This window comes from Miscanthus floridulus, chromosome 19 (genome assembly GCF_019320115.1).
Source record: "Miscanthus floridulus cultivar M001 chromosome 19, ASM1932011v1, whole genome shotgun sequence".
NCBI classification, from domain to species: domain Eukaryota; kingdom Viridiplantae; phylum Streptophyta; class Magnoliopsida; order Poales; family Poaceae; genus Miscanthus; species Miscanthus floridulus.
In genome coordinates this window covers 36,761,888-36,774,729 of record NC_089598.1, presented here as the reverse complement: position 1 = coordinate 36,774,729, position 12,842 = coordinate 36,761,888, and positions in this window count along the sequence as shown.

Genomic DNA, 12,842 nt, shown 5'->3' with positions numbered 1-12,842 from the left:
TTAAATAAATTGCAGAAGTGTTTGCTTACGTAATAGAGAAGAGATATACACCTACTCAGTAGAATAGGATGCACTTGTTATTAGTTTAACACCATGCTATTGAAAATGCTTATGAGGATGCATTCATCATGTCTTATCATATTATACGTGTCATCATATATGCATTCATGATATCTTATTCCGTGATCATACATATAGGATCGACCGAGGAGATAACGTTGCTGGAGTTCAACAAAGAATAGGAAGGGGACCAGTAGGAGACTCCTCAAGCCGTAGCTCCAAGAGAAGAGGAGCATACTCCAAAAGAGCTCCCTGAGTGCCCTGATCACTGACCCACCTCTTTCCTCAAAGGCAAGCCCCGGAGCATTATAAGTATCCCATGTTTTACAAAATATTACTTGAGTCCTTTATATTGGATGCATTAGGTTATAAGAGTTGATTGGAAACACTTGATGCATGGAACTACCTTGTCTAGATATATACACCTTTAACCCTATGTAGGTCTAGGATCGAATATATGCTTAGCCATGCTTAGACCGGTAAAAGTCGGGTGATTTCATGTCACCTGCGATATATAGGTGGATACCGAAGCACGGTTGGCTATATTTGCTATCGTGGAAGAGAACCATGGGGTAATGTAAATGGAGGCCGGATGGAGTCTATGCGTAGGTTGACACATGTGATTCCGTCTGTGCTGATTAAGGACCGTAATGTTGTTGGCGCTTCTAACAAGATTGAACGCATGCCTATCACTTAGCTGGCTGGATAACTCGTTCCGACCACGAAGCCGAGTAGCTCAACTCAGGCTAGGCCCCATTCTATAAAAGTGTGCACTCTAGATGGTAGTAAGAATGTGCGGGGAGCTAGACATGAGCCCATGGGTAGGCCGGGCCAAACATCCAGGCAGCTGGATGTCCCTGATTGTGCGACACTGGGCGAACCCGCGAAATGTGGACTTGAGTTGTACCAAAGGTGACCTAAGGTAACCGTTGATCTGGTCTACCTGGGTTTGTGTTAGAAATAAATTCCCAGCTAGTTCAAATCAATTCGAATCGCCGTCTCTCCCGAATAGTGAGAAACTTAGCTAGTCCCAACATCATAGTAATTGTGTTATGGAATGTGATGGTTCAGATAAACATGGAATTACTACACCTGCTACGGTTACTATTGTATGTTATTAAATGATATACTACTTGTTTGGCATAGGATAGTTGCTAATTTAGAGATAAATAGCTATAATTAACTTGATGACCAAAGTATAATTATATAACTGAGTTAATCGCTTTTATGCAAAATCTTGTCAAGCTACCTCTACTTATAAGGCCTTGCATAATCCTTGGAGTCAATTTATTTCTGGTTTATGATGGGTAAGTCAAGCTGAGTACCTTCTCATACTCTGGGTTTTATTCCCATTGTTGTAGATGGTATCGTCTATCATGGCTATTGCAAGAACTGCTTCTATCCCGCCGTGGATGAGGAGTGAGCCTTGGGTAGGCATCTTTAATAATCATTCTTATATGCTTTTGTGGATTGTGATCATGAGTTGGCATTGTATTTGAACTATGTTGACAAATGCTAGTTTCAAACTTAATTTGCTTCTGCTACTATCTATCAAACTTGGTTTGTAATAATTCTATTTCGTACTCTGATGAATGAACTGTATCTATGAACTTTATGTAACATGTGATATGTATGTTGAATCATGTACGATCTTGGTTGTATGTGGATCATTTATTGTGACCCGTCATGGTACTCAATGAACTACCAGGTTTATATGGGCTCAAGTATGATAGTGCGACCGCTTGCAGGATGCTATTGTACTAGTGCTCTTATAAATTTGTCGGTTCTGCGACAGCTGGCATCAGAGCAAGTTTCAACATTAATTGCCACATGTGTATTTAAAACAAAGTTTTTTGTTTTCCAAAACCAGTTTCTAGCAACTAATAGATATATAAATAGGTATTTGAAACCTAGAGTTGAAATCTAAAGTGTGCCAGTGATCACTTTCTTTATACCCTAGTTGAGGACTCCTAGGTGGCTATTTAAGTACTAACATAGGAGGTTTTTTACTTTCATTATCCATACGGCAGTGATATTGTATGGATGCCATTCACTTGAGTGGTAATATATTGATCAAATGCCTCTACGCCAAGGTAAGAAGGTAAGTTGATGAGTAGCATGACTGCAAGATGTGAGCGTGCGGTCAGGGGAGAGCTAGCTTTGGTACGACTATGTATGCATGCTTGCATGTGTGTATGGTGCATATTTAATTGTGGGTAATAAATTGTCATTAGGTAGCTTTGATATGGAAGTATATGTATGGGTATACATATATGGAAGTATTTAGTTGCAACATAGAGCCCAGATTTACATTCTACATATATAATTGTGGGGTTGGGCTAAAATGAAACTCTTGTGTAGGTACACTAACAACAAACGTGTAGTCCAACTAGCTACGCTATATATGAGAGAACGTATGTATGCCACCGTGTATGTCGTTAAACATAATTTTTCCTAAGTTTGCAAGGACATACAGAACGCACATGCATCATGATAAATAATTATTCAAATACTTGCATTGTTCCTCCCCTTATAGATCTCTTACTCGGTTATGTAACTCTTATCCATTATGACTCTGTCTTACGAAAGTTGCACATGTTGGTATAGATGGCAGCACCGGCTGGAAGTGAGAGTTTCCTATTGATGTTCGGAACTCCTGCTCTGCTTTGGAGAGTCTTGCACTTTGTGGGGTACTATGAACCGCCCCTCTATCACTGGAATGAAGTATACCTAGAGGGACAACCATGGTATGAAGTGCGGCTGACCATACCAGCTCATACTCAAGCACCCTTCAAGCAGGAATGGAAGGCAGAATCTGAGGGAAGAACTCCTTGGGAGGTTGCCCAAGTAGTAGCCTTCGAGGTACTGAGTTAGATCTATCAGCAGCACGGGGATAAGCTTACTAGTAGTGCTGCTAGTATTTTTCCTCGGGTGGATCCGTCCATAGCAGTATGGGCACAGCGCAACCGCAATGCGTTGATTCGAGATCAGGATGAGCGGGTAGATAGTTCTAGTCCCACTATGAGCGCCATGTTTGCAGTAATGAAGATGTTCTACACTCGTTAGGACACCAGGGACTTTTGGCAGGAGTCCTACACCACTTGCATGGATAAGCTCATGAGGGCCGAAGCTGCACAACGTAAGCTCAAGAAGCGTGTGCGCAAGCACAAAAAGGCAGCAAGTGAGGCTTGATGAGAAACTGATTAAGACAATGTAGCTTTAGGAAATCTCCACACCCAAATGGAGCAAGTCGATCAGTAGAGAGCTGTGGCCCAAGAGGCAAGAGAGGATGATCAAGCAATGTTAGCAAGGACTATGGGAGCTATGGGAGGCCGCCCTATGCCAAGGCATCCATAGCTATGCGCCAGTGGACCCTAGCAAACAACCGTGTCAGCTTTAGCCGAAGTAGAAAGGGACAGGGCCCATGCCTTGAGTGTCTAGCAGACCATTGTGTTGAAAGGGACTTGAGCTAGCATCTTGCATAGACCCAGCATGTAGTGATGGATCTTCAGCATGAGGTGCATTATCTGAACAACCAACTGCACCCAATCCTTAATGAGGAAGAAGAAGATCTAGAGATGTTAGTTAAAGATGACAGCTGGGATGAGGAAGAAGTGGAGCCAGAGAATGAGGATGGTCCTATCACTGACCATCGACAGTGACCATAATGAAGATTAGAATCACCTAGTAACTAGTTAAAGGCGCTAGATGTATCCCTGTTATTTATGTAATGGACTTATAGTTGAAGTTTGGTAATTTTCGATTGGACTTCTATGTAATATTGGCACTTTGCATGTTATTTCACGTTGGGTTGAACTTTAATGCAATTCTCGTTCGTTTTGTTGGTGATTATGACTTGAATGTTAACGCGCTGCGAGCTCCGATAAGTGGTCAAATTGGATGATGTCATGTTGCGAGAATGAATTATTATGCCTCTATTTTATTGTATGAATTTAAGATTCTCTCCAGTAATTTTAGTTTGGCATGATTATACAATTCATCTGCAATCTCTTGACATCATTCAATAATCACTTATTGTTGCAACTTTGTAGATGACTCACACTCATGCTAGGAGCAGGCAGCAGCCAAGAGGGCAATGACGATGACTTACCACCACCTGCCACCACCGTCTGCTAATGAGTTCCTTGCACAATTTCTAGGAAGTCAGAGAACTATGGAGGAAACCCTATGCCTCATTACGCAGAACACTGGCTCACGCCTCGCCAGCAACAACAGGGGCCTGAGCCGAATCAGTACAGCACTTTCAAGGATTTCCTAGACACCAAGCCTCCTATTTTCAAGGTGGCCTGAAGAACCACTCTAGGCGGATGAATGGCTCAACACTATTGAGCAAAAGTTCCATTTACTGAGGGTCATGGAACATCAGAAGGTAGAATATGTGTCCCATCAGCTACAGGGACCAGGCCGGAATATGGTGGACCCATTTCCTGTCCTCCTTACTTGCCAATGCATAGGTCACATGGGAGCAATTCAAGTTAGCCTTTAGGGGACATCACATTCTCCCAGGGCTAATGCACATGAAGGCAGTGGAGTTCATGCGGCTCACACAAGGGACCAAGACCCTTACTGAGTATATGCATGCTTTCAACAATCTATCCTGTTATGCCCTGGGCTTTGTTGATACTGAAGAAAAGAAGATCAAAAGCTTCAAGAGAGGCCTTGACACTAAGTTGATGAAAACTATGGACAACTCAAGGTGCACCACCTATAATGAGTTCATTAGTGATGCCTTGACTCAGGAGAACCACAACAATCTGCATGCAGCAGCAAAGGGCCGCAAGAGGGTAGCTGAGGCAGGCACCTCAGGGTCTTCCTAGTCCAGAGCTCCAGTGGTAGCTAGGCCATAGTTTCGAACCACCTAGCGCCCAAGTTCAGGCCTCCTCCACCAAAAGCTTAGACCTAACCGACCTCAGAAGGTGTTTCATAAGGCGTTCACCATTGCCTTACCCAAGGGGAATGGAGGTAAGGAAGCTCAGTAGGACCCAAGAGCAATCAACCATGCTTCAACTATAATCAAGTGGGTCACTTGGGCCAAGGAATGCCCCCATCCTAAGAAGAACAACAATCAGAACCAAGGAAATCAGAGGCAGGCAAATCCTAAAGCACGTCCTCAGGTACGTGCACTACACCGCTGTTGAAGAGGTTTCCTGTAGGAGAGGTTGTCACTTGCTGGTATGTTTCCTTGTTAACAAACATCTTGCCATTGTTTTATTTGATTTGGGAGCTTCTCATTCATTTATGAGCCAATCATTTGCATCTAGACATGATCATAAAGTAATTGAGGTAAGCAAGGGTGGTTATAGTATAAGTTCAGCTGGGGCCACTATCTCTACAAATAAGATGGTTAGAGATGTGCTCATCTCTATACAAGAGAGGGAGTATACGATGGATCTGATAGTTTTACCTAGATTATCTATAGATGTGATCTTAGGCATGAAATGGATGAGTGATCATGTAGTTCTCATTAACACTAGCACTCGTACAATTATGTTGAGAGAACCAAAGGGAGGTAATGCTTTTCTAGTACCCCTTTGCTAGAATTTTGAACTCCAAAACTTGTCTTGTGCTATCCAAGCCACTACCCTATGCGATATCCTAATGGTTTGTGAGTTTCTTATGTATTCCTAGATGAGTTACCAGTTTACCACCGGATAGGGATGTAGAATTTAAGATTGAGTTAGTGCTAGGTACCTATCTCAAGGAGACCCTATAGGATGCCACCAAATGAGTTAGCTGAACTTAAGATTCAGTTACAAGAACTATTAGACAAAGGTCTCATTCAACCTAGTTCATCTCCATGGGGATGTCTAGCTTTGTTTGTGAAGAAGAGACAAGTCCTTGAGAATGTGTGTGGATTATAGGCCACTTAATGTTGTGACCATTAAAAATAAGTATCCTTTGCCTCGTATCGATATCTTGTTCGATCAGTTGGCAAAAGCAAAGGTGTTCTCTAAGATTGACTTAGGTTAGGATATCATCAGATAAAGATCAGGCCAGAAGATATACCAAAAACCTGCTTTCTCCACTAGGTACGGCTTGTATGAGTATTTGGTCATGTCTTTCGGACTGACGAATGCTCCTGCCTACTTCATGTACTTGATGAATTCGATATTCATGCCCGAGCTCGACAAGTTCATGGTGGTGTTTATTGATGATATCTTGATTTATTCAGAGAATGAGGCAGATCATGCAGAGCATCTGAGAATTATTCTGTCCAGATTGAGGGAACATAAGTTATATGCTAAGTTTAGCAAATGTGAATTTTGGTTGAGCAAAGTACCTTTCTTGGGTCACATCTTATCTAGAGATGGAATATCTATAGACCCATCTAAAGTACAAGTCATGGATTGGAAGGCCCCGACTTCGGTTCATGAAGTTTAGAGTTTTCTAGGGTTAGCAGGTTATTATCAGTCGCTTCAATCTGGATTTCTCCAAGATAGCTAAGCCCATGACTAGACTACTTTAGAAAGATGAAAAGTTCAGTTGGACACCAGAGTATGAAGCAGCTTTTCACACCCTAAGGACCCTTTTAACTACAACTCCTGTTTTAGCACAACCCAACATTAAAAGACTTTTGATGTGTTTTGTGATGCATCGGGTATAGGTTTGGGGTGTGTGCTCATGCAAGAAGGAAGAGTTATTGCCTATGCTTCTTAGCAGTTGAGAAAACATGAAGTCAATTACCCTACGCATGATTTAGAGCTTGCAACGGTTGCTTCATGCATTAAAGATATGGAGACATTATTTGTTGGACAACGTATGTCACATATACACTAACCACAAAAGTCTCAAATATATCTTCACTCAACCTGAGCTGAATATGAGACAGCGAAGATAGTTAGAGCTGATCAAGGATATAATTTGAAAGTGCACTACCATCCAAAAAAAGCCAATGTTGTAGCAGATGCACTTAGTCGAAAAGCTCATTGCAACACCTTGGAAGCATTGTTGGAAGATGGATTTAATTTGTTATATCCTGTTGTACTGCACAATATCACTATCAGTTGTTCACTTGAGAGCAAAATCATAGAACTGCAGAAGATAGATGTAGGTATATTTCACATCAAGAGAAAGATGCAAGAACAAGAAACCAAGCATTTCAGATTAGATGAAAGAGGTGTGCTATGGTTTGAGGACCGACTTGTGGTACCAAAAGATCGTGAGCTTAGAAAACAAATTTTAGATGAAGCTCATTCGTCCAAGTTGTCTATCCATCCGGGTAGTAGCAAAATATATCAAGATTTCAAAACCCATTTTTGGTGGACCAAGATGAAGAAAGAGATCGCCGCCTATGTCACTAGGTGTGATAATTGCAGTAGAGTAAAGGCTATTCATTTGAAATCCACTGGATTACTTCAGCCATTGCCTATTCCTAGGTTGGAAATGGGAAGAAATAAGTATGGACTTTATCATAGGCCTCCCAATGATACAGCAAGGTCACTGATTCAATATGGGTCATTATAGATCGTCTCACCAAGTCAGCACATTTTATATCAGGTGAACACAAGGTATCTAGCTAGGAAGTACGCTGAGTTGTACATTTCTCAGATCGTGAGACTACATGGGATACCTAGGACTATAATCTCATATCGAGGACCGCAGTTTATAGCTCGTTTCTAGGAACACTTGCACCAAGCCTTAGGGACTAAGCTAATCAGAAGCTCAGCATACCATCCACAAACTTCTGGATAGACTGAGCGAGTGAACCAAATCCTAGAAGATTTGCTAAGAGCTTGTGTTATATCTTCCAAGGGTTCATGGGAGAAATGGCTACCTTTAGTAGAGTTCTCCTACAACAACAGTTATCAAGCAAGCATCAAGATGGCTCCTTTTGAAGCCTTGTACTGGTAGGAAGTGTAGAACTCCATTGAATTGGATTCAGCCTGGTGAAAGAAGATACTTTGGCATTGACTTTGTCACTGAAGCTGAAGAGCAGGTGCGCATTATCCAATAGCATATGAAAGCAACTCAGTCAAGACAAAAGAGTTATGCTGATAAAAGAAGAAGACCACTGACTTTTGAAGTGGGAGATTATGTATACTTAAAAGTGTCACCCATGAAAGGAGTACAAAGATTTGGAGTGAAAAGAAAGCTTGCGCCTAGATATGTAGGGCCATACAAGATTACTGAATAGAAAGGGAATGTCACTTACAAGTTACAACTTCCCCCAGAGATGAGTGCCATATTCGATGTCTTCCATGTTTCTCAGTTGAAGAGATGTCTTCGTATACCTGAGGAAGCCATTGCACCCACCAACATTGAGCTCCAATCGGATTTGACCTACGAAGAGAAACCTGATTCGAGTATTAGAAGAGATGGAAAGAGTAACACAGAGTAAGGATCATTAAGTTCTATAAGGTGGTGTGGAATAATCACAGTGAACAAGATGTCACGTGGGAATGAGAGGATTACTTACGTGAGGTTTATCCCGCCTTTTTACAAGAATTGTAGGTCTTGCAATCTCGGGATGAGATTTCTATAAGGGAGAGGGTCTATAACACCCTAGGTGTTAGGCTTGCATAATTTCACTTGCATTGCATGAGCATAATCATCAAGCATTCATATATAAGCTTTTACATATGAAACATACAACTAAAACATGTGAAACATGCCTTGTTATTTTATGTTTCCATATGTGTATGCTTATGATCATGTGAGAATAAGTGTAAGTGGCTGATGTTGATCACTAAAGCACCTTAGCTACACTTAGGATGACTAATGGAACAATGTTCATGTAGATCACTTTATCGAATTAAGCTCCTAAGTGATGATATGCTTGTTGACCTAGGAAGTATTAGATGTGTAACTAATGTATGAAATGCTTGTGTGACCTTGGGAATGACTTAAACATGTTTAGAATGTCACTATGAACAACTTTGGTATTCATGACTAGGGCTAGTTTGGTCTCTAAGTCATAGTTCTAGTGTAAGTCATCATTTGAAAGTGGTATGTTTGACCTAGGTTGAACTATGTCATAGTGCCTTTGCATGGATGTGTACACTAAAGCAAAGTTGTAGTATTTAACTAGAGCAACAACTTTTATTTTTGGGTCATAGGCTAGTTCAGCTCCTAACATGCTTGAGTTTAGCTCACAAGAATCAGCATTTCACTGTTTTTAGCACTTAGGAATTTTTGCTAAGTTATTTGAGCTGACAGTGTTGACGTACCCAACTTTGTGATGGTTTAACTACCAAACCATTGTGAATTAGATGATGGTGTCTTAAGAAAATTTGTAGCTGGTATGTAGCTCTACAATTTTGGTTTTAATGTCGTGCACTAATTCGCCATGCATCGAGAGATATAGCGCCTTCATTTTGCTCTGTCAGTCACTTGACCAAACTCTGTTGAATGCTACGTCGCGCGCCGAGGTGGCCGACCATGAGCGGAGATAGGCCGCCATGTGGTCGCCGCTGGCCGATGTTGGGCCCTTGCCACAATGCGCTAGCGCTCGATATCTGAGACCCCACGTGCCTCAGTTCACACTCACGCGCTCACTCTCTCCCTCTCCACCGCTCTCTCTCACTCCTACCGCGGAGAACTAAGCACCACCGAGCACCCGCACCACTCCACCATCGCCAAGCACCCATTCCATCGCGCCATTGTGGCCTCCATCTCATAGCTACATTCGCCGTGTTCCCCTCTACCTCCTCGGTGCGTTTGCAGCGCCAAACAAGCTATGGTGAGGGCAAAATCGCCGTTTCTGTCCTCACCGGAGAGCTCGACTTCCATGGCGACCTCGCCGCTGCTTAGCTCTGTCGTGCATTCCTTCACCTTTGTTGTGTTAGGGCTTGGTCAGGGTGTGGTCTAGTTGGTAGCATGATGTTATAGTGAACCATGGCCTCACCAACGCGGAACACAATGCGCAGCGTCGCCGCACTCTCACCTCCGCGCCACCGCGAAAGCGGGCAGGATTTGTCGACGCATCTCACCTAGTTGCAGTAGCCTCGGTAGACTCGTTCAGATAATGTGGAGCTCATGCGCTTCTCATTGAGCCCTATCATGGCCTATAGTGGCTGGCGTACCATGGCACAGTGCCACCGTGCCGCCATAGCCAGCGACGAGGTAGCTCCGGTGCATCCGTGCTGCCACCACGAGCATCAGTCGACGTGGCTTAGTGAGTAGGTCACGTAGGTGGGGTTGGTTTCGCCGGAGTGCTCATCGTCGGCGAGATAGCACCGGCCGACCACCGTGCTCTGCCTTTAGGTCACTAACCGGTGGACCCCGCTGACCCGTGGGTCCCCTCTGTCAGCGACTGCGATTTAGGGTTTCTGTTATTTCTTTTATAGATTTTTGTACTAACTTTAAAAAATCATAAGTTGAGATGTAGATGTCCATTTTTGGTGAACCAAATTTTGTTGTGTTCCTTATGAAGTGTAGTATTTTATAAAAATATGAGATGTACAGTTCTAGTATTTTTTATTAGTGAATAAAATATAGCTAGACCAGTGCTTTTTGAATGTTTACCATTTTGTAAAATGTGTAACTTGAGCTAGGAATGTGATAAAATTGTGATTCCAATTTTGCTGGTCTTGCATTGACATGCTCTAGCTAGGAAAAAGTATTAAGCTTGCAGTAAACTTGATTGAAAATATATCTTTCTATTTATCTATTAATAAAAGGTGTTTTCTAGAGAAAATTATAGGAATAAAAATATGTAACATTTTGCCCTGCAAATTTTTGTACAGTATTATGGCACAATTATGAAGCTATAAAAATATAGAATCTATTGTTTGACACTTTTCTATAGGGTTAACTATTTTCACTAAAATAGACCTTGCTAGCTTGCCATTTTTGCATAGGATATTATACATGTGCAAATGGTATGAAATTTTTCACAGTAGTCTATTGTGAGTACTATGGAGCTACTGTAATTGTTCTGAGAATTTATTGTGCACATTTGGTATATGTTTAGTTATTTCCCCTAATTATCTAATTAAATTAATAAAGGCATTTAAATAAATAGATTGTGCTTGACCATGATGTTCTCAGTGGTGCTTGTGATGCACATGAACTGTTGATGTTAATAGTAAGGCTTAGAAGCAATTAGTGGTATGCAACTAATTAATTATTGCTTTATAATTCAAACAAATGGCTGCATGCATAGTTTCGGTTGTGTGGGATGATTTCATGTTGATAATGACCTTTTCTATAAAACTTGTTAATAAAAAAGTTGTAGATAACTTACTAATCTACCTAGGTGTTAAATTTTCATGGTCATAGGCCTTAGGGTTTAAGAGTTTTGGTTGATAGAAGTTTAGTTGTCCGAAATGTTTACTTTCTGTATAGATTTGATTAACTGAATTGTTTGACCTAGATAACTCTTGAAACACCTTAAGAGTATTAAAATAAAGTTGTAGTACAATTTCATAAGCTTTCTAGGATGTCTACAACCATATAATTTCAATGTATAAAACTCCAGTTATGGATAAAACAAGTAGCTATTGTTTTATAGTTCGTTAAATAACTTGCAGAACTGTTTGCTTACGTAATAGAGAAGAGATATGCACCTACTCAGTAGAATAGGATTACTTGTTATTACTTTAACACCATGCTATTGAAAATGCTTATGAGGATGAATTCATCATGTCTTATCATATTATACGTGGCATCATACATGCATTCGTGATATCTTATTCCATGATCATGCATATAGGATCGACCGAGGAGATAACGTTGCTGGAATTCAATGAAGAAGAGGAAGGGGACCAGCAGGAGACTCCTCAAGCCATAGCTCTAGGAGAAGAGGAGTAGACTCCAGAAGAGCTCCCTGAGTGCCCTAATCACTGACCCACCTCTTTCCTTAAAGGCAAGCCCTAGAGCATTCTAAGTCTCCCAAGTTTTATAAAATACTACTTGAGTCCTTTATGTTTGATGCATTAGGTTATAAGAGTTGATTAAAAACACTTGATGCATGGAACTACCTTGTCCAGATATATACACCTTTAACCCTATGTAGGTCTAGGATCGAATATATGCTTAGTCATGCTTAGACCGGTAGAAGTTGGGTGATTTCCTGTCACCTGCGAAATATAGGTGGATACCGAAGCACGGTTGGCTATATTTGCTATCATGGAAGAGAACCATGGGGTAATGTAAATGGAGGCCGGACGGAGTCAATGTGTAGGTTGACACATGTGATTCCGTCTGTGCCGATTAAGGACCGTAACGTTGTTGGCGCTTCTAACAAGATTGAACGCATGTCTATCACTTAGGTGGCCGAATAACTCGTTCCGACCATGAAGTCGAGTAGCTCAACTCAGGGCGGGCCCTGTTCTGTAAAAGTGCGCACTCTGGATTGTAGTAAGGATGTGTGGGGAGCCAGACGTGAGCCCAAGGATAGGTCGGGTCTGAACGTCCTGGCAGCTGGTTGTCCTTGATTGTGCGGCGCTAGGGCGAACCCGTGAAATGTGGACTTGAGTTGTACCAAAGGTGGCCGAAGGTGACCGTTGATCTGTTATGTCTGGGTTTGTATTAGGAATAAATTTCCAGCTAGTTGAAATCGATTTGAATTGTTGTCTCTCTCGAATAATGAGAAACTTGGCTAGTCCTAACATCGTAGTAATTATATTATGGAATATGATGGTTCGGATAAACATGGAATTACTACACCTGTTATGGTTACTATTGTATGTTATTAAATGATATACTATATGTTTGATATAGGATAGTTGCTAATTTAGAGATGAATAGCTATAATTAACTTTATGACCAAAGTATAATTGTATAACTGAGTTAATCGCTTTTATGTAAAATGTTGTTAA